Genomic DNA, 21,529 nt, shown 5'->3' with positions numbered 1-21,529 from the left:
CTCCGGTCTAGTTTAAATGGATTTACGTACATGTTGTTATATAACTATGATTATGATTATGCTATTATGTAAGACTTTCATCCTGCTTTTTCACTTAACATTATATTCTGAACATTTTCTCACAGCATTAAAAGTTCTTCAAAGATATCACTTCCAGGGGCCTTATAGTACTCCATTGTGTAGGTGTGTCATGACTATTTTCTGTGGTTAAATATTTCAGTGATTTCCAGGTTTTTACCTTTATAAAGAATATTGTGAGAAACATCTTTGTTTACAATATTTGTCCACATTTCCTATTACTTCCTTAGAAGGAACTCTCAGAAATGAAATTGCTGCATCCAAAGGTCTGAATACTTCTTTTTTTTGGCCACACTGCACAGCTTGTGGGAACTTAGTTCCCGATCAGGGATTGGACCCAGGCCCTCAGCAGTGAGGACTCCGAATCCTAACCACTAGACCACCAGGGAACTCCCTGAATACTTTTAAAGGTTCTGATACATGTTGCAAAGTGCTCTTCAGAAATGTTTAACCAGTGTGTACTTCCACCAGTAGAAAGAGAATTTCCATCTCAATGCAACCTTGCCAACATAAACGTTATCTTATAATATTGCTAATTTGATGGTCTACATGGCTTTGTTAGCTTGATAGTCAAAATATGCTTTCTTGTTTTAATGTGTACTTCTTACATTGCTAGTACGGTCAAGCACTTTTCCTACATTTAGTACTTCTTTGGTAAAATGAAAATGATGTTCCCTACCCATATCATAGGATTATTGGGGGAAATTATGGAATGGTGATTGTGAGTACTTTTTATAAATGCAATGATATAGTATGTTTATATAAATCTGATGGTCTCAATGTAGTTGATAGATATATGTAGACAAGTCAATCTATCATAAGGCTGTGGGATCGAGGGTAAATCCCCCCCAGTCCTCCTTCATCCCATATATTTACATGTCATGTAATCAGAGTCCAGTAGTTGAGCTATAATAAAGGAATACTCATAGGTAGCAAACAGATCCATGTCCCCTGCACGGCTATTTCCACAGTATCACTCTTGGTAATGGTAAGTGTTGAGGGAGGGATGACTTGGTCATACGTTTGTTAACAGCCGCTCTTCACAGCCACTTCCTCCTCCTTTGCCAGCCACATCCCTGAGTCATGGCTCAGATGTGGGTCACAGCAGCTGTAGGCTCTCCTACAGTAAGTGCCAAGACACTACCCCTTTCGACATGTCCTAAGAACTGCCTCGGTCTGCCTAGATGTAGAAACTGCTTGATTTCAATACACGTAATGAAGGCGAGCACCAAAGCTATAATTCCCAGAATTTCTATATTAAATGGATGACTTATATAGTATTGCTTATTCAACTTGGTTCTCTCACTTATTCAAAAAGGAAAATTAACAAAAAATAAAATAAATTTTAAAAAGAAATGAAAAAAACAAAAAGGAAAATTAAGAAATAAAAAACATTATGATATGGGCTTCCCTGGTGGTGCAGTGGTTGAGAGTCCACCTGCCAATGCAGGGGACACGGGTTCGTGCCCCGGTCCGGAAAGATCCCACACGCCGCGGAGTGGCTGGGCCCGTGAGCCATGGCCACTGAGCCTGCACGTCCAGAACCTGTGCTCCACAGCAGGAGAGGCCACAACAGTGAGGGGCCCGCGTACCGCAAAAACAAAAAAAAACCACACACACAAAAACCCATTATGATAAAGGTCTGAAAATATTGAGAGATTTTCCTCAACAAATTTAATATAAAGCAACTAAGATGTTAAATAATATGTGGGTTTCAAGGGAGAAATTAGTAGATTTAAAATGCAATCAATGTAATCAGTCAGACTATAACTTCCCCTTCACAGGCCTGGAATTCAGCCTTCCTTTTTTCCAAGAACTCTGTTCTCTGTGCCTGGTGATTACAAGTTCCAAAGTGGAAGTTGTGAGGGTAGAATCTGTTCTTTCTTATTTATAATTTAAAATAATTAAAAAGGGTGTTTGGGGACCACTTGTACAAGTGCCTGTAAATCCACAGTAAGGAATTTTGCCTTAGTAGCTCTCAACAGACTATTCCTTTTTCTCTAAATTTATGGAAGAACTTTAAAGGCATTTTGTGTACACAGTTATGCAGTCTGTGCTTTAATTCAGTGGGACTTTTGGCCAAGTATGGATTACAAAGTTAGATATTTTGGGTTCAATTTTCTTTGGTACATCTTTCCCAGATATGACTTCATTTTATTTATACAACCTCATGGTGTCTTCTAAACTTGCTCTTTCTCATCATCTTCTGAAATCTCATGCAATAAATAGTGGTTGCAGGGGGAAAAAAATCAGTCTCCTAAATTTGTTCAATGCGAGAGCTGCCATTTTGTCCAGAAGGTAGCTCAGTTACCACAGCCGTTTTTCTAATGACCAGAATCTGCCGTCCCCTTGAAGTGGGGGTCTCTACAATGCCCGCAAGCATTTGCCTGGGAAGCCTACATCAGTTGTCTCACATACTACCTGGGGTTTGTAGAATTGGAGAAGATTGAATCAGGGTGGCACTGGGCTTACCATAGAGCAGTGTTCTTCCAACTCGTGGACGGTTTGGAACAATCATGGCCACTGAAAACCAAGGGCACGACCAGATGAACCACAATGGAGAAAAAGTCCTCAAGGAATTCACCAGTTTGGAAACAGCCATTTCTTTCTTTCTTCTTTTTTTTTTTTTAATATTTATGTATTTATTTATTTTGGCTGCACTGGGTCTTAGTTGCAGCACGTGGGATCTTTAGCTGTGGCATGTGGGCTCTTAGTTGCAGCATGCGGACATGTGGACTCTTAGTTGCGGCATGCATGCGGGATCTAGTTCCCTGACCATGGATCAAACCCAGGTCCCTTGCATTGGGAGCGTGGAGTCTTACCCACTGGACCACTGGGGAAGTCCCGAAACAGCCATTTCTGAACTCCATGTCCCGTGTATGGCAGCACCAAATTCTTTGGGGTGGGATGAACTCAAGGAAAGGCCTGTGTGACTACTTAGCTTCCTTCCTGCTGCAAGTTCTCTGTCCAGTGCCAAGCTTTCTCCTATTTTATTATTAGAAATATTATTACTATAGTAAAGATACAGTAATATAGTAATAATAACTAATGTTCATGGGAATTACTAAATGCCCATGGGTATTTAGTAATTGGGTGAAGGCTTTCCATGTTTTATCTCATTTAACCCTCACAATGCCGCACCGAGCTAGCAGCTATCATTATCCCACCTTGGAGGCTTGGAGCCTGGGTCTGAGAGGTTAGATAACCTGTCCAGGTACTTGCCTAGGAACAGGCTCCACTGGAATTCATACAGACTGTCAGATCCCAGAGTCCATGCTCCTAGTTATCTTGATGACTGTAAGTAGTACAAACAGTGTGCTGGACTCAGACATTAAATGGTCCTAAGACTAGACTCAGTGTTGCTCACTTCCTATCAGAGAGTGAAAGCAAAGACATCCAATCTGGAGGAGGTGTGTTGCAGACACCAAGGTCAGCACTTTGTGTCTAATCTTTCAGCACATCATCCAACAGGTAAATTCCCCCTTTCTGATGCTGTGACTGGAATGGGAAGGCAAAACAGAAAGAAAGAAAAATGCAATTATTTCTTTCCCTACTTGTCACAAAGGAAATGTTCTGTGAAAAGTTGAGAAACAGATTGTCCAGGGCAAAAGTCAACAAATTTGATGTCTGGGATTAAAGATCAGATGCCACTACCCAACCTTTAGAAGCCTCTAGAGGGACTTCAAAGAAATGGCCCAAAGCCCCATGTCTCCCTTCATGAAGAAAGTAGACTTGGTCTTCCGTGCCACCTTTACAGCCAGGTTCTCCCCCCACCAGACTGTTCCCTGGAAAACACTTTGGGAAATGAAAGTAACAGAGAAATCTTTTTTCTTTCAATTAAAAAAAAATTTTTAATTGAAGTGTAGTGGATTTACAGTGTTGTGCTAGTTTCAGGTGTACAGCACAGTGATTCAGATATATATATATATTCTTTTTCAGATTCTTTTCCCTCATAGGTTATTACAAAATATTGAGTATAGTTCCCTGTGCTATACAACATACTTGTTGGTTATCTATTTTATATAAAGTAGTGTGTATATGTTAATCCCAACCTCCTAATTTATCCCTCCCCCTTTGGTAAACATGAGATTGTTTTCTATGTCTGTGAGTCGATTTCTGTTTTGTAAATAAGTTCATTTGCATCTCTTGTTTTTTGATGCTACATATAAGCGATATCATATGATATTTGTCTTTCTTTGTCTGGTTTACTTCACTTGGTATGATAATCTCCAGGTCCATCCATGTTGCTGCAAATGGCATTATTTCATCCTTTTTTATGGCTGAGTAATATTCCATTGTGTATGTGTGTGTGTATATATATATATATCACATCTTCTTTATCCATTCATATGTCGATGGACATTTAGGTTGCTTCCATGTCCTGGCTATTGTAAATAGGGCTGAAATGAACATTGGGGTGCATGTATCTTTTCGAATTAGAGTTTTCTCTGGGTATATGCCCAGGAGTGGGATTGCAGGATCATATGGCAACTCTAGTTTTAGTTTTATAAGGAACCTCCATCCCGTTCTCTGTAGTGGCTGCACCAATTTACATTCCCACCAACAGTGTAGGAGGGTTCCTTTTTCTCCACACCTTCTCCAGCATTTATTATTTGTAGACTTTTTGATGATGGCCATTCTGACCAGAGTGAGATGATACCTCATTGTACTTTTGATTTGCATTTCTCTAATAATTAGCGATGTTGAGCATTTTTTCATGTGCTTGTTGGCCATCTGTATGTCAGGAACAGAGAAATCTAACATCTTATAGCTTCTGTCAGTTTAGTTGTTTCACTGTGATGACTGATCAGACAAGGTTCCTGCAGACACCAACTCCTCTTCCTCTGACTTTCACACTTATAATTCAGTTTAATTCTCTTTCTGGAGATTTCTGTCTCACACATATGTACCATGAGTTTTCTCTTAGCTCTTCATCTCTCATTTGCAGTCTCTCTCCCTACCTCATCCCTTCTTACTCCATTTGTGAACCTAAAAATGATGCCAGTAATTCATGACTCCAAATCATGAGTGGTGCTAGAGACATACCTCTGTCAAGGAAAGATGTAGCTATGGAAGTAAAATTTAAATAACATAAAACTGAAACTATCAACTTCTGCAGTTCTGGAACCATCCATTGGACCCCTTCAGAATCTCCCTTTACAAATAACCTAGGATCACATTATAGAATCTCCAGTTTGGAAAAGATCATAGAGGTAATCTGACCTGTGTGCCTACATTCTATGTCATTTACATATTCATTGAAAGACAAAGCCAATCTATTATTGGTCCCCAGCATTGGGTCAGGTGATGGAAATTTGGGACAAATAAGATCTAGACACTGTCCTTAAGAAGCTTAGTATTGCAGGGGGACTAGAAAGTACCCTGGGGTGGGAGGTACAAAGTGCTGTGGCCCAGACTAGACCTCATGGGGGAGGAGGTCAGGAGAATTTTTGCAGCACAGGAGATTCTTGGGTTAGTTCTAGAAGGGAGAGGAAGATTCTCTTGGCTGCGAGTAACAGAAATTCCATTTAGGTAAAACAGGGGGTGTATATTGGAACGATAGACATTACCTTGGGAAGGGCAGGGATGCAACGGAATGCCATGGCTTCAGATGATCTTATGGCCCTCCCCACATGGTCACCTGGGTGTTTTCTGCACATTAGTTCCATTCTCCCCTACTGCAGATTGGCAGGGAACATGGCTGCCGAAGATTCCACCACCAGAAAGAGACTGATCCTATTTCCTCAGATCTGTTTGAAAAATCCTGGAGACTGAGGCAGGGTGCACCACAGGACTGGTCAGCTAAGGCCAGGACAATGCCACGTTACACAGACATGGCATCGGAGAACAAACCATGCATTGGCCATTCTCAAAACGGGACACCGTGGGGATCAAACAAACACTCCACTTAGGGTCTTCCAAAGACTGTCACTCCAGAGCAGGATTCTCACCCTAAATCATTTACCAGCAGCAGGGTAGAAGCTGCCGTAAAAAGACTCTTGAAAACCCAGCTTCCAGTTCAGTGTTGTTCTATGTATACACTCTTTGCATACTACTTCTTACTACACACAGGCTCAGTAAGCATTAACTATCAGGCAAATACAGGGGCAGATCCTGACAGCAGAAAGACCCAGTCATTTGATAATGATAATGATGATGGTGATAATTACCAGTTGAATATACTGCATGCTTCTAAATACATTGTTTTGTTTGATTCTCATCACAATTCTGTGGGGTAAGTAAAAGTAATACAGTGGTGAACACCGTATTGAGCACATGCTACGTGCCAAGCACTGTTCTAAGAACATTACATTTATGAATTTGATTAATCCTTACAGCAGCTCCATAAGGCACATACTATTGTAATCCTGATTTTATTGATGAATAAACTGAGGCAAAGGGAAACCAATGTATCTAACCTTAATGTATCTAAACCTTAATGTATCTAAGGTCCTATAGCTTGTAAGGATAGAACTGGGACCCTGCTGGTTCCGGAGTTCATGCTTGTAGCTTCTATTCTCGTAGACCATTATTATTACTTTCATTTTTATAATGGAGAGTTTGAGCAAAGCAAAGCCATAGTGAGTAGTCATACTGGTAATAATAAAAATAACAATAACCAATGTATATGTCCCACCTACTACACATTGGGCGCTATAATAAGCCTGAATACTCTGATTTCACCAATTATCCTGAAAGGGAATTATTGTTGTCGTTGTTGTTTTTCGAAAACATGCTCAGAAATATAGCTGTATTTCATATACTCATGCACCCATTCCCAGTTTGTGTTCTGGAGGCCTTAGAAAGTCAGGAAGTTGCTGGAAGAGCTGAGAAGTGGTCCACTCCTTAAAAGAACCAAATTCACGTTTGTGATGGTGATGCTCAGACTAAGCCCGAGGGCTGGCAGTGATAGGTATACAAGTCCTAACATTTGCTTTGGCCCCTCATGTCTTTCCCACCCAGGTCTACTTCCTAGAACAAACACCCAAACACCCTTAGAGTGAGGGACATCCAACAGAGCTAGCTCTGCCACCAGATCCTGTGTGCACTGGGGTCAGCTGTTGTGCCTGGCTAAGCCTCATTTTCCTCATCTGTAAAATGGGAACATTGGTCAAAATGATTGACAGAACCCCCTGAGCTCGAAAGCTTCCTGAGTCTTCACTGACATGGGGATTTTACATCTATGAGTCCTTCTTAGCGGACAGTCTAAGAAGAATTGTGCCCTCCTGGGTGTTATGGTCTGAATGGTTATGTCTCCCCCAAATTCATATGTTGAAATCCTATCCCCCAAGGCGATGGTCTTAGGAGGAGGGGCTTTTGGGAAGTAACTAGGTCATGAGGGGAGAACCTACATGATTGGGATTAACGCCCTTATAAAAGAGACCCAGAGAGTGAGCTCACCCCTTCTGCCACGTGAGGTTATGGTGAAAAGACAGCTGACTCTGAAGTGGGCTCTCCCCAGACATTAAATTTGCCAGAACCTCGATCTTGGACTTCCCAGACTCCAGAACAGTGAGAAATAAATTCCTGTTGTTTATAAGCCACACAGTTTGAGGTGTTTTGTTATAGCAGCTCGAACTGACTAAGACACCGGGATTCACAGCAAAATCAAACTGTGATCCTGAGAGTAGGAAGGGGATTTGAAGGCAGGAAGTTCAGTCTCCTGGGCATTCCCTCCACAGCCCGCTAACAAACCCTCCACACAGACCCACAGTGGTTCCCATCTCCAGGCAAAAGGGAACAGTCTCTCGCCCCTGGGGTGAAGGCCTTGCAACTACCCAGGCAGGCAACCCAAAACTCAGGGAGGGCAGGAGGTTTGAGGGAAAGTATGCATGGTGTGTAATACGTGTGCTCTTAAAGTCTCAGCACATAAACCTCCAAATTTGCACTTTTCTAAAACCAGTTAGATTTAGAAGCATTTAAATAATGGCTCTTTCAGGGAACCCTCCTCCTGCTTCATATTCTTTAGCTGTAAGAGATGGACAAGGAATTGCTGAGGCCCTGAGGTCAGCTGAAGTAGTTTCTTCCAGGATTTTCCTGTTTCTCGGATTGTGACTCTTTTGACCAGCACTTACTGGGTTGAAATCTCAGCTCCTTTGCATTTGCCTGTTATCGTGATAGAAAAAAATCACTTGTCTGAGCACACCAGGTACAGGCACTGTTCTAAGCCACTCACCTGTGTGAAGGCATTTTATCCCCACAGGTTGAAGGCAACCCTGTGAGGAGGGTTTTCCTTTGAAGGGTCTGATTTACGGAGGTCAAATAACTTGTCCAAGGTCACTTAGCTGGTAAGTAATGTATTTGTTTCCTAGGGCTGCTGTAACAAATTACCACAAACTGGGTGGCTTAATATAAGAGAAATTTATTCTCTCACAGTTCTGGGGTCCAGAATTCCAAAGTCAAGGTGCCAGCAGGACCACACTCCCTCCGAAGTCTCTAAGGGAGAATCATTCCTTGCCTCTTCCAGCTTCTGCTGGCTCCAGGTGGTCCTTGGCCTGTGATAGCATCATTCCGATCTCTGCCTCCGTCTTCACATGGCCTTTTCCTCTTCTGTGTCTTTGTCGCCTCCTCTGTCTCTTATAAGCCACTTACCACTGGACACAGGACCCACCCTGCTCATTCAGGATGATCTCAGCTCAAGAGATCCATCCGCAATGTATTTACATCTGCAAAGACCCTTTTTCCGAATAAGGCCACATTCATAGGTTCCTGGGGTTAGGAGTTGCTCTTATCTTTTTGGAAGTGGGCCCACCATTTAGCCCACTACAGCTGTGCAGCTGGGATTCAATCAGGCAGTCCAGCTCTAGAACGTGGCCTCATAACCATCATGCTACCCTCTCTCACACGCTGACTTTTCACAGGTGTCAAGAAAATGCCTGCTAAATCAATCTGAGCTTTTCACAAATCATCACAGGGCTGAAGGGCTCATTTTTCTGTGTTGATATCCTGTCCATGTTCTGGAAGGGCAGCATGTAAAATCCACTCTGTCCCACGCACGCCCTGATAGAGGGGGAGGAAAAACAGCATATTGGGTTCCTTTTAAAAGAGGACTGAATTCAACTTTGCAAATGTTAAAAGCTTATGTATTTTAGAAATTTCAGGCACACGTATAAAACCTCATTGCCTCAAAACCACAGTTGACAAAATCACCATTGACAAAGAATTACTCCACACACAGTGAAAATCTGACAAAACATAGCGATCGTCCAAAATATGGTGTTAGATCATTCCCCAGACGCCAGCAGAGTAAAGAGTTCTACCATCGTTCCTTTGTGATGAAGGAAAACAGGTCTTTAAATGAAGGCTGCAGCTTAAGTGTAGAAAACTTAAAGCTGTAGACAATCAATATTGTCATTTAAAGGGTGAACTTTATTTCCTCTGAGGTAAAGCGATGAGCCCAGGCAAAGCACTCACTCTACCAGATATGATTTGAAACAGCTGAAAAAGAAACTTCTGACAATAAGATTTTAGGACAGAAACACTGCCAGAGCTTTAAGTGCCTTTGAGAATAATAAAAAGAAAGTAAACAATGCCAGAGGCCGGACAAACAAAAGGAAAATTCTTACCTCGTTTGTTCTCGTCAAATACGTAGAAAAATTATCTGTGCTTAGGCAGTTCTTCTGGAGTCCAAAGTCCTGCCCTGTGCTCATCATTCTGTTTAAGCTCTGTGCTTTCAGGCTGTCATTAAATGCCTTACCCTGGTGGATGGGGCCAAGATGGTTTTCAATCTAAAGCCATTGAGAGCCTCAAGGCAGATTCTAAAGGCCTTTACCATCTGAGCCTGGCCATCTGGGCTCTTCCTTTCACTGTTGTGAAATCATCTTGGCATCTGACCCCTGTGGGAGAGCTGAGTCCATTAGCAGAATCCTCATGCCTTGAACAGCTTCAATTAGCCAAGAGCATGGCATGAAGCAGAAGTGCTGGTAATAGAAAACAACAGATTATAGGAAAGCCCTCTGGATTAGGCATGCAAGCAAGAGGCTCATTTCGTCAGACACCCAGAGCTGCCTTATGAACAAGCTAACTGGGCAATGAAGGAAGGCACAAGCGACAAACTGGGTTGTTGCTTCTTAATGGCGCCTTGACTCTATTAACGAGCGTGTTGTGATCAACTGACTAGCACCAGAATTTTACTAGCTACCCTGAAGCTTGCTGATGAACACTGTCCCAGGGGCACATGTGAGGATGAGGTCCTTCGGATAACTTATTCCTCTGGATGGAGTCCAAGAGGGCCACGTGCCCTGTGGAATTCCACATTGTAACCGGGCATGCCTCAGAGAGATTCCAGAGCAGTGATGATATCACTTATTTAGGCTGAAGGTTATCTGCTGTCCTCCTCCAGATCCCTTTAAGCCAAGGGAAGGGCACCTTGTTGGTGTCAGATGACAGGGGTCTGGTTCCCTTTACTGGAATCCATGTCATATGTCCTCCGGAAGATCTGCAAAGCCTTTTCTCTTGGTTGCTGGTTAGGAGGGAAGGTGTCATAACCTGGCACGGCAGTGGGGAGCTCTGAGCGTACTACTCATCTTTGTGCTATTCGTTGAGGCTCTTGAGGCAAATGTCCAAGAACCTCTTTACAGCCCTTGCAATTAACCCTGAAGTTCTGATTGCCAGTCTTGGGTAGAAACATATGGATTACAAATGGTTTGATTATTATTATTTCAAGAAAAAGCTAATGCATTATAATGAGGGTTGTAATAGGACGGTGAGAGAGACAGTATGGGTAGGGAGAGAATTTGTAGTAGTTTCATGTTTCTTTTGTTCAGCTAGGAGAAAATGACATTTTAAAGGGAACTGATGAAACTTATTTAAGAAGTCAATATGTAACAACTCTGTTTCCCCCATCCAAATTCTGAATTATTTAAGAGATGGACAAGGAATAAGGTGGACGATGGTTAAAATATCACCTTAGTTAATGAGATCACCTAAGATGGATGGCATGGCTAGCTCTGTGCCCTGAATTAAGACGTATTGCCACACACTGTGGGCAGTCTTAGAAAACTTGTCTTCCCCTGAGGGACCCTGAAGAACCAGGCAGAACAAAGCGGAATGTGCGCTTTCCCGGGGAAGCTGGCTTCCAATGGGAAGGGAGGGAGGAAGGGCCTGGACTAACACTGTGAATTCCCTTCCCTTAGTCACCACCCTCCCTGGGGCATTAGTGGTGAGGCAAGAAAAGGCGGATGTAGGGAAAATCTCTGTTCCTGGAAACCAGAGAGGAGGGAGAAAGTGTTCTCCCATTAATAGGAACTTAAATTTATCTTCTTGAAACAAACATCCATGTAAGCATTTGGGGACAGAATGAATTCCTAGTTGTGTCCTTTGGGTCATTTCTCCAATGAAGGCCTGTGGCACGTGGGGAATTTTCACCAAGATCAGAGTCCTCATGGTTCCAGAGCTTCATCTATCCCTAAAGGATTCTAAGATTTGTATCCACTTCCACAAGCCACTACTCAAACAATCAGCTCAAATCTGCCATGGATACATCCCATGAAGGCAGCCCTGAACCTGAGTTTATTTGGAGTCTGATATTTTTCATTATGAACATCAGTGATTCGCACCCCAACTGCACTTGGAATCACCTGGGGGAGAGCTTTTAAAAACGATTGATGGGGACTTCCCCGGTGGCGCAGTGGTTAAGAATCCACTTGCCAATGCAGGGGGCATGGGTTGGATCCCTTGTCCGGAAAGATCCCACATGCCATGGAGCAACAAAGCCCGTGAGCCACAACCACTGAGCCTGTGCGCCACAACTACTGAAGCCCACGCATCTAGAGCCCGTGCTCCACAACAAGAGAAGCCACTGCATTGAGAGAAGCCGCCACTCACCACAACTGGCGAAAGCCCGCGTGCTGCAACGAAGACCCAAAAAAGCCAAAAACAAAAACAAACAAACGAAACGACTGATGACCAGACCTTTCCTCAAACCAAGGATACTGGAAACTCTGGGGGTGAGCCTGGCATGGGTAGTTTTTACAAAGCTCTTCAGGTAATGCTAGAGAATTACTACTGTTGATCATTACCGTTTGTCAGGATTAGAAATCACTGCTGTTCAGGTTGACAGAATTCTGAAGCAGGCAGTGTAGACTGGTGGTTAAAACTGTTTGCTCTGGAGTCAGGCAGACTGAGTTTCAATCCTGATTCCCCTCCTTACTGAGTGTTGGTTAAGTTACTTAAACATTCTCAGTCTCTTCAAGGTGAGCAAGGACCTCCATGAAAAGAAACTCACTCCAGTGAGCATAGGTGTGCAGCCTTGGTCTTCACCTTTTTTGGTAGTTAACCCCAGAAGGGCTCCTTCTCTTTGAACTATCACTCCTTCACGTTTGTTGCAAATGGCAATGGAACACAGCTCTGCCATGCAGACGCTTGGGATGTGCTCCATGCCAGAGGGTCCCCGTGTGTCTTAGGCTCTGGAGCAATTGAAATAGAAGGCCCCATCCTAAAGTCAGGAGTGGGGTTCCCCTGTTGAAAAATTCCCCTGTCACACACTGTCCCATGGTATAAACTTTTTGTTTGTTTGTTTATTAAATTCTTAATATTTATATTATTAACTCATATTAGTTGAATTTTTAGACACTCACGTACTTAGTTGTTGGCCCATGTCAGCTATCCAGCCTGTAAGGATCAAGTCTTCTTGCTCTTATCTTCAGAAAATCACACACTGATGACTTAACAAATGGTTCTTGATTATGGTCTTGGAAGAATTCTATTTATATAACCAAGAACTCTTAGGTCTTAATTTTATAGCTGAAAGGGACCTTAGAGACCCAGATCTTGGAACTGAAAGGTGACTTGCCTTGGGCCACACAGGCATAGAGACAAGGCCCAAATCTGAGCTCTTGTTCCAAGTCCATTTCTTTTTTTCTTTTTCTTTTTAGACCTTTATTGGAGTATAATTGCTTCACAATACTGTGTTAGTTTCTGTTGCACAACAAAGCGAATCAGCCATATGCACACACATGTCCCCATATCCCCTCCCTCTTGAGCCTCCCTCCCACCCTCCCTATCCCACCCCTCTAGGTCATCGCAAAGCACTGAGCTGATCTCCCTGTGCTATGCGGCTGCTTCCCACCAGCCACCTATTTTACATTCGGTAGTGTATATATGTCAGTGCTACTCTCACTTCTTCCCAGCTTCCCGCTCCCACCCCGTGTCCTCAAGTCCATTCTCTATGTCTACCTCTTTATTCCTGTCCTGCAACTAGGTTCATCAGTACCATTTTTTTTTTTTTTTTTTAGATTCCATATATATGCGTTACCATACGGTATCTGTTTTTCTCTTTCTGATGTACTTCACTCTGTATGACAGACTCTAGGTCCATCCACCTCCCACAAACAGCTCAATTTTGTTTCTTTTTATGGCTGAGTAATATTCTTTTCACTTTGTCACAGTGCCTCTCTGAACAACTCTCTAACCTACTTCTCTCTCTTTTCTAAATCCATCTCCTTCCAGTTTCTCTCTCTGCTGCAAATGTTCCAGATTCACAGAGAAGGAAGATGGAGGAAAGATTTGAATATAAATGTGGGGCTTCCATGTTTGGATTTCTTTGGAGAATTCTTTTCCTTGCTTCGTAGCTTGTTTCTCTGTCAAGGCCCAAAAGTTTCCCCAAGCATCTGAGTCGGCAATGGGTTGGTCCTCTGCCATCCTCTCCCCAGCCAGCCACTGCCAACTGTAGCCCATGGGCAGTGATTCTACTGCCATCCTCCCTGGAGAGGAGCCCAAAGAGACAAACAGAACTGCAGGCGGGGAAGCTCTCAGCCCGGGAAGCCAAGGTAATACCTGTCACTGCTGCAACTGACTTGAGGCCCAGTGTCCCTCACTGCCTGCCTTGAGGGCTTTGGCTGTGAAAACTCTCCTTACAAAGGAGGCTCTCACAGGCTCCAGCCACGGGAGCCCTACAGCCAGGGTTCCAGGAAACTGGGGTGAAATGGACAGAACAAGAGTTTGTCCAAAGACTGACTAAGACAGGAGGTTCCCACTGCTTGGAAATCTATCTGTGTGTTCCAGAGGATTGCAGAACAAAGACCCACACATGGTTATTTTGGCAAGAACTGGAAGGTTTAGATTATCCTTTTCCACCCCATGAAAGTGGCCACCTAAGATGTTCATGCTGAAGGAACATCTGTTTTAGCACTAACAGAGCCTTGGTGTGGGCCTCCCCGTGGTCTTCACAGCAGACACAGCACTAGCAATGGGAGAGCCGCAGCTGTCGAATGCACGCATAGTGAAGGGTTTTGTCTCTGCCTTTTATCTCAGTGTTTCCAAAGTGACGGTGGGCATTGAGTGTGCTCTGATGAGCTCCGCTCCTACCAGCTCCCACCAGCGACTCTGCAATATCCCATAAAGCCACTTCTTGCCTCCCTAAGGTGTTATTTTTGGAGAGGGCATTTGGGAAGTGACAAAAACGATTAGCCAGCATGCGCCTTTGCACATCTTTTGAGCATTGGGTGTCTGAGTGATGGAATTGGATCTGGAGGCTTATGCTGTGTGTAAGACAGCTTCCCCCATCTGGAGCCCAGGTGTGCAGGTTCACCCCTGAGTCCCAGATAGAGATATCAGTGAGTAGTGAGAGCAAGGCACTTCCTGCTCACCTACCTTTGTTCCACAGAAATGATTTTACCCTTTGATGTACAAAGTCAAGATCTAATTTTATTTGTAGATCAAGGTTAGCTGCAATTGAACGGAGGAGCACACTAAGAACAGTGGGATTTTGTACCTCCTTTTTGAGAGTTCAGTGTGACATAATGGTTAAGAGTTTGCCTTCTAGAATCAGAGAGACCTGAGCTCAAATGCTAGCTTTGATTGGTTTTCCATGTGACCTTAGGAAAGTAAAGCAGTTTATCCAAGCTGCAGTTTCTTCATCTATAAAATAAAGATAATTATAGTTCCTACCTGGGAGTATCACAGTGATGATTAAGAAGGAGAACACTTGTGAAAAAAATAAAATAAAATGCCTCAAGGCTAATCACATCACAAAAGCACAATTAATTTACTATTATCCACCTTAGAAGCATGGACTCCCCTCTACCCAACCCCTTTCCAAATACTTGCATCTAGAGCTGTCCATTCTGTCTTCTCCCACTGTTAGAATGTCCTTATCCTAAACCAGAATTTCACTAATCTTGTCTTCTGATCTTTGCATTTTTATCTACCTTTTGGAGCCACATGTTAAAAACCAAATCCCTTTTCATAATGGCAAGCCTACTGCCATTGCATAGCTCTGAAGGATGCCCTTTACATTGCAGTCTGTGTACCTGGCACCCCCTGGTGCCAGCCCTACAGGAGAGGAGAATAGGAAGGATGGAGGGGAAGAAGGGTTGTAGGGAGATGGGCCATATCCTTTTTAACGAAAATTCCCTGGAGAAGTAAGGGTCACGCTAATGCTCCACCTTCTCCAGACAAAGCAGCTACAACTCTGTCAACACTTGTTCACAGAAAATGATTTCACATCAAAGCCCATTGATGTGAAATCAATGTTCATGATCACTGGATCATGATCAATGAAAGGGTCAATCACTGATCCATCACATCAATCAATGACCCTTGGACCATGCTCCTTTGAAAGGGAGACACCCAGAATTAAGTCCACATTCCAGGGGAGACGTGACCAGGGCTAAAGAGAGCAGAACTGGACCTCCTTTGTTTTGCTAGATACTGTTAATTAGGATGCCACTGAGATAGAAGGCAATCTTGGTACTATTATAATTATTTTCTGGACAATGACTTTGGCCTTTAATCACATGTTATCCTGTAACATCTCTTCATTTGTTTTGAATTGTTACTCACCTTTTATTTGTTTCACTTTATATTTATTTGTGTCATTTCATACTGTCTACATTGGGAGCTCCTTGAGATATATCTGTGTTCTGAACATTTTAATGACTCCTGTTAAGTCTAGCACAGTGCCTGGGTCAATAATAAAATTCTAATTTGAATATTTAAGTAGAATCAAAGCAAAGACACAGTATTTGGTAAAATTTAAAATGGCCACTGTGGCAATGGAATACATCTATTCTGTGTGTATCCCAGCGTTCCTAGGATAAAGTACCCTGGAAGAAATGGTGGTGATTTCTTATTTGGTTAATGAATCATAATTCCCCAAAGTGCAAGCATGACACTTATGAGAGTCTTTAGTAATAATTCTTCACGTGTGGTTTTCTCACTCACATTTCTTTCATATGCAGTGGTTTTCAAACTACGCTCTGTAGAGCTGGTGGGGTTCCAAAGGGATGTCCCAGGGATGTTTGGGAGGGACAGAAAAAGGGAGAACAGAGGGTGAGGCTCCTGTCAGTCCTCTATTTCACCCTGAGCTGTTGGCCTTTAGCTGTTGTATGTATTGGACTTCTCTGTAATATTTCCTTTGGGGGAAAAAAAAAAAAGGTTAAAAATCATCAGTTAAGCCACTCCCTGGGCACTTCAGAGTGGTCGGGAATACGATCCCTTCCATGTTTCCTCTTACATAATGGATTTCCAGGTGAAATGGATTTGAAGAAGGGTCAAAATTAGGTTTTTGATTGCTAAATTTAGCCCTACTACGTTTAAAACTCTCAACAGTCCTGGTCTAAAGGGAAAGTATCTATAAAGCATCCCTATCCTTGTCAAGCCTTTCCCCTCCCCCCTACATACGCAGCTGGAAATGGAATCAGATCTGGAGGAACACTGGGGATTTGACAGACACTGTCCAAGCAGTGTTGCCCGTTTGTGATTTGCTTCAGATTTGGGGGGAGTTCCTTGAGAACTCCAATCCTCACCTTCTGTTTTGATGACAGGAAAAATAAGAACCTATTCTACTTTCTGAAAAGGAACTTGTGTGTTTTTCTTACTCAGAGATGACGGTCGGATATCTAAAAATAGGTTATTTACTGCCCCTGGTTGGTGATCTTCTCTGGGGAAATTCTGGAGGAGAGGGGCAGGGTGGGCAAACATATTTCCTTTCTCCACTTCTCAGCCAAATTCCTAGGGGTGAGGCCAGGGTAGGGCACTCTGATGTCTACCTTGGTCTCCCAGATTATATTTTCTAACTGTCAGGCCTCCTCCAAGAATCATATTTTAATAAGGACTTGGGGCTCATACCAAACTCTCATTATTTTATGTGCTATAAATATTTAGAAATATCTTAACTCTGCTGGTCCATTGTTTCTCTTGCAAGATGGAGATAATAATATCTTTCACAGAGGGCCTTTGGCCTGATTAAATGAAGATGGATAACAAAATAACGAGGCGAAGTCTGGAATAATGTTGCAAGGGGTCAGAAACAAAAATTTATTGGCTAAGATGGGTAACCCAAACTCTGGAGCACTAGGAAGGAGAGGCATGAGGAACGTGGTGAAAATGTCATCACACTGGAAACGGGGACTTGCTATGATGTCTTCACTCCCCTCACACTTGTGGAGCAGCAGGAAAAAATCTTCACTAGGTTCAATATAAAAAATACACTAACTGAAACATAAGGAAATATTCTCATTTGTCTTTTCTTTCAGTGTTATAATAAATAAAACCAGCCTGTGACCAATAAAAACATACAAGCATTCTTCCTCATCTGTGTTAGTTGCACTTAATATACCAGGAAGGAGGAGCTTCTTTGAAAGTAACTTTAGTTAAGAAATGTATCTTTTCATTTTGAGGGATTCCACCCAATTTGATATTTTCCATTACATTTCAGGGAACACACATGCATTGAGTGTCTCCTATCTGTGGTGCTATTAAATTCAGAGTAGGGTTAAAATATAATAGTGTACAAGTCAGTTAGACCTCTTTATTCCTCTGCAACTAATCCTCAGAAGTCCCCATCCTACTGGGGACAGGCATAGGGAGCCGGGGATGGGGGGCGGGCAGACAGGAGACAGAAACTTTTCTATTTACAGGAATCTTCGGATTCGAAACAGTCTTTTAAAGTTCTAATAGATTTTTTAGGGTAACCTATGCCTCTTTGGAAAAATGTTTTATCACTTAGGTTTCCCACCTCCCTCAACCAAGACGGCATCCGGCTAAAGAGGGAAGCTGTGTCCTCATGGTGATGGGGAAAAGGGCCCACCAACTGGGTCTTTGACCCATTGTGGTTGGCTAGGTCTGTACCCTGGGCACTTGTCTGATATCTGTGGCTAAAGTCCATGGCTGATGAAACTCATGGCCTGTTCGCTGCTGGCTCTGGTCCCCTTAAATGGTGTGGTTTGGGGTGTTGCTGGCTCTACTGAGCAGCATGTTCACCAGTTTTGAACAACTAATTAGATGTCCAGTACATAGCTTCCTGGCACTCCAGAGCCATGACCTTCTCTCTCCCCGACACCTAGATAGAGTCTACCCCATTGTCATCATATGGGGTTCTTTTTCCCCATGGGACAGCTTCACTTAGGGCCAGTACAATCTTCTCTAGGCCCTGAGAAACCTAGGAATTCACACGTTAACCTCATTTTTGGAGAAAATCTATGCCCTATCCCCAGTCGTTATGCTAACACTTTACCTTTTCCAATCTACCAGTTAAGAGATGTCATGTTTAAGCAGGAATTCTTTAAAGGGACTTGACATTTTCTCAGTCTTCCCAGGGATTCCCTTAAAGTTATTTTACTCCTTAGACTCCTTTGTGGAGTTTCGGTTCCCCTTCCCATCTTAAAGGGGTACTCCTACATAATAGCCTTCTCTCTCCTGAGGCAGCATCCACGCTCTTCCTTCCGCAGGGTCATAATGATGCAAGAAATCTATCAGAGGAAAACACAGCAGGAAGTATTTATTATTACCATTATCCTCTTTACACACGCTTTATTTTATTTAATCCTTGCAACAGCCCTCAGCGGTACTTATTTTCCCCATTTTCAGAAGAGGAAACTGAGGTTCAGAGTGGTTACATCCCTTACCCAAGTGATTGAACCAGGATTGACAGCAAATCCTGTACTGTTCCATCATGCCAATCACCTCCCAAGGACCTATGGGAGGCAGATACTGCTGAGTTGTTTTCCACTGACAAGGACTTACTCTTCTGCTGCGTGTCCCCAGGGCTTCAGTCTGATTTGTCTTTCAGATTCTCTCCCCCACTCCCGTCCTCAGTGCGATGCAGGAGAGGAAAGCTGTACAGCCTTTTAAGGTACTTGGTCAAGAAATCACTTAATACAGAATTAACACATTATCACGGCAGCTACAATTTGTTTCTCTGGGAAAGCAAATGAGATGCTCACTTATTTATCACCACTCCCTTTGGAAAGAGCTAGCGACCATAGTAAAGTAGAGAGTTTACCATAAACAATAAAAGGTGAGTGCAGAGGCTTTTTAAAACAAGACCAAACATTTGGCTGGAGCCCAGAAGCCATTACTCTTTGTCCATTAAGATTCTCTCCTACACAATTTTCCAGAGGAGGATGAAATTCCTTGGGTCATGTTATAAACATTCATCTTCTAAATCACGCCCCTAATAGAAAGAACAGAAGACAAGCATGTGCTGTAAGTCATTCGCCTGCAGAATGTGCTCTGCACACGGTAATATAACATGTGGGGTCAGCCCCTGCGTCAAAGACCAAATACACAAGTGTAAAGAGATGGGAGGAAAAAGACAGACTCCACATGGCCAGCATGGGGGAAGGCGGGGTGTCCCTCTGAGGAGGGGAGTCTTGGAAAAGGTTTGTTGGGGAGGAGCTGAGGGGAACATGGAATCACTGGGCTTTGCAGCCATCTGGGACAGAGATGGGACTAAATGAATGGGTGGAGGGGCCGTGCCAGTGGAGCAGGGAGGAGAGCATGCTGGGGGAGTCCGGAGATTTCTTGGCCAGTGTGTGATTAGATATAGTCTAGAAGGGGTCCAAAGCTAAGGAAGGCACCTTCCCTTTCCCCAGGCCTCAAAACCCTTCTGGATCCCCAAAATCTTCCTCCTTTACCATCTCCTCCTTTCACTCTGGACTGAAAGGGAACAAAGTTTGTACCCTACTGGCAGAACAGGCAGCACAGGGGATAGTTTCTGCCCCTCTTGCTCATTAGTTCTTAACTCTCTAGCCAAATACATACTTTTTTGGTTTTTTATTCCAAGGAGCCAAACAATGTACACCTTCCGTCTGAGCCCTGCATTCCCTGCACGCACGGAGGAACCCTCCCTAGATGACCCGCCCTTTGGAACTGATTAACTGTAATTTGCCCCATCTTTTTACTCCTCTCCCGCAAGTTCACAACCTCTGTCTTACCTGTGCTGTTTAATTCAAGCATCACAACCCAGTGAAGCAAATGTGATAGAGCGCTATGCAAGGAGTGTGAAGACAGGTTCTGCTTCTAATTCGCTGAATGGCCAAGAGTAATTATTATAATAATGAGTAGATATCTATTGATTGATTGAGCATCTAGTAGATCGGGTCCTATGCTAAGCACTTAGAGTTGTTATTTTAGGAAAATGATCACTATTATTTTTAAATTTTCTAGTATCTGGAAGTTTGGGTACCTCATTAATTTATCTTCTTTTTTCCCATGGTTATTAAATTTGAAAATAAAACAAAACTCCACAAAACTGAAGGGGTTTCCTGATTCTCAGGGTCAGGGGGAGGAAAAGATTGTGTACGTGTCAGGATCTTCTGGCATTTTCTTCAGTGGAATCCAAGTGGGAGAACAGAGGGTAGCAGTAGAAAAAGGCAGATGGGCAAATCCCTGAGGGGACAGGAAGGAAGAAAGGAAGATCCTGCCCTGGGAGACATGTGTCTCTTCATTGAGCAGTGACCACTCCCCCTGGCACTGCTGAATTATCAGAGGTCTGTGCTCAAGTCTCTGCCCTTGTACAAATTCCCTAGGCAACCGTGGGAAGTTACTTTACCTTGATGAGCTTCACATCCTGCTTTGTAAGATTAGCGATGGCCAGTTACCAAACTCAGAGGATAGAACTATGGTTCAGGCTCCTTCTCCATGACAGACTAGCTGTGCGTGACCTTGAGTGAGTCATTGAACATCTTCTGAGCTCAAATTCTCATCTAAAATGGAAACACTGACCCCTACCCCACCTTACAGATCAATGTGATAATGCTGGGTACAGTGCTTTTTATGCTTGAGGACATATTTGTGAAGCAAAGGAGTCAGAAGGTGCTGACACAGGTCCCTTTCAACTAAGACAAATTCGGACTTTACAATGCAGTGACCTTATTCACGGAGAATAGCCTTGCAAAGCCTCCAGCAGCACTGCTGCTCCACATGGCTACTCCTCGTTTCCAGCAGCTATAGATGAGGGAAGTCTCCTCTTCCTGGTAGTGAGGGTGCTCACTCACCAGGCATCATTATCTCATCTCTCCACTGATCAGAGTCTGGCCAAAAAATAAAAGATTTCTCTCTCAATCTGGCAGTCATTTTCTACTTCACTCTAAAGACGCTAAGCAAGGTCAAGTTCAAGGAACTGAATTCCTTAGAAAAGGATTCCCTCATAGTCAGGGAGAAATTAGTTCATAGTTAGGATGGGTGTGTCGAGACCCCTGTGGCTTTCTCTCTCATAGTTTTTGTA

The sequence above is a fragment of the Orcinus orca genome, chromosome 13, assembly GCF_937001465.1.
Source record: "Orcinus orca chromosome 13, mOrcOrc1.1, whole genome shotgun sequence".
Classification (NCBI taxonomy): domain Eukaryota; kingdom Metazoa; phylum Chordata; class Mammalia; order Artiodactyla; family Delphinidae; genus Orcinus; species Orcinus orca.
Note: the sequence above shows the minus strand (reverse complement) of the source record.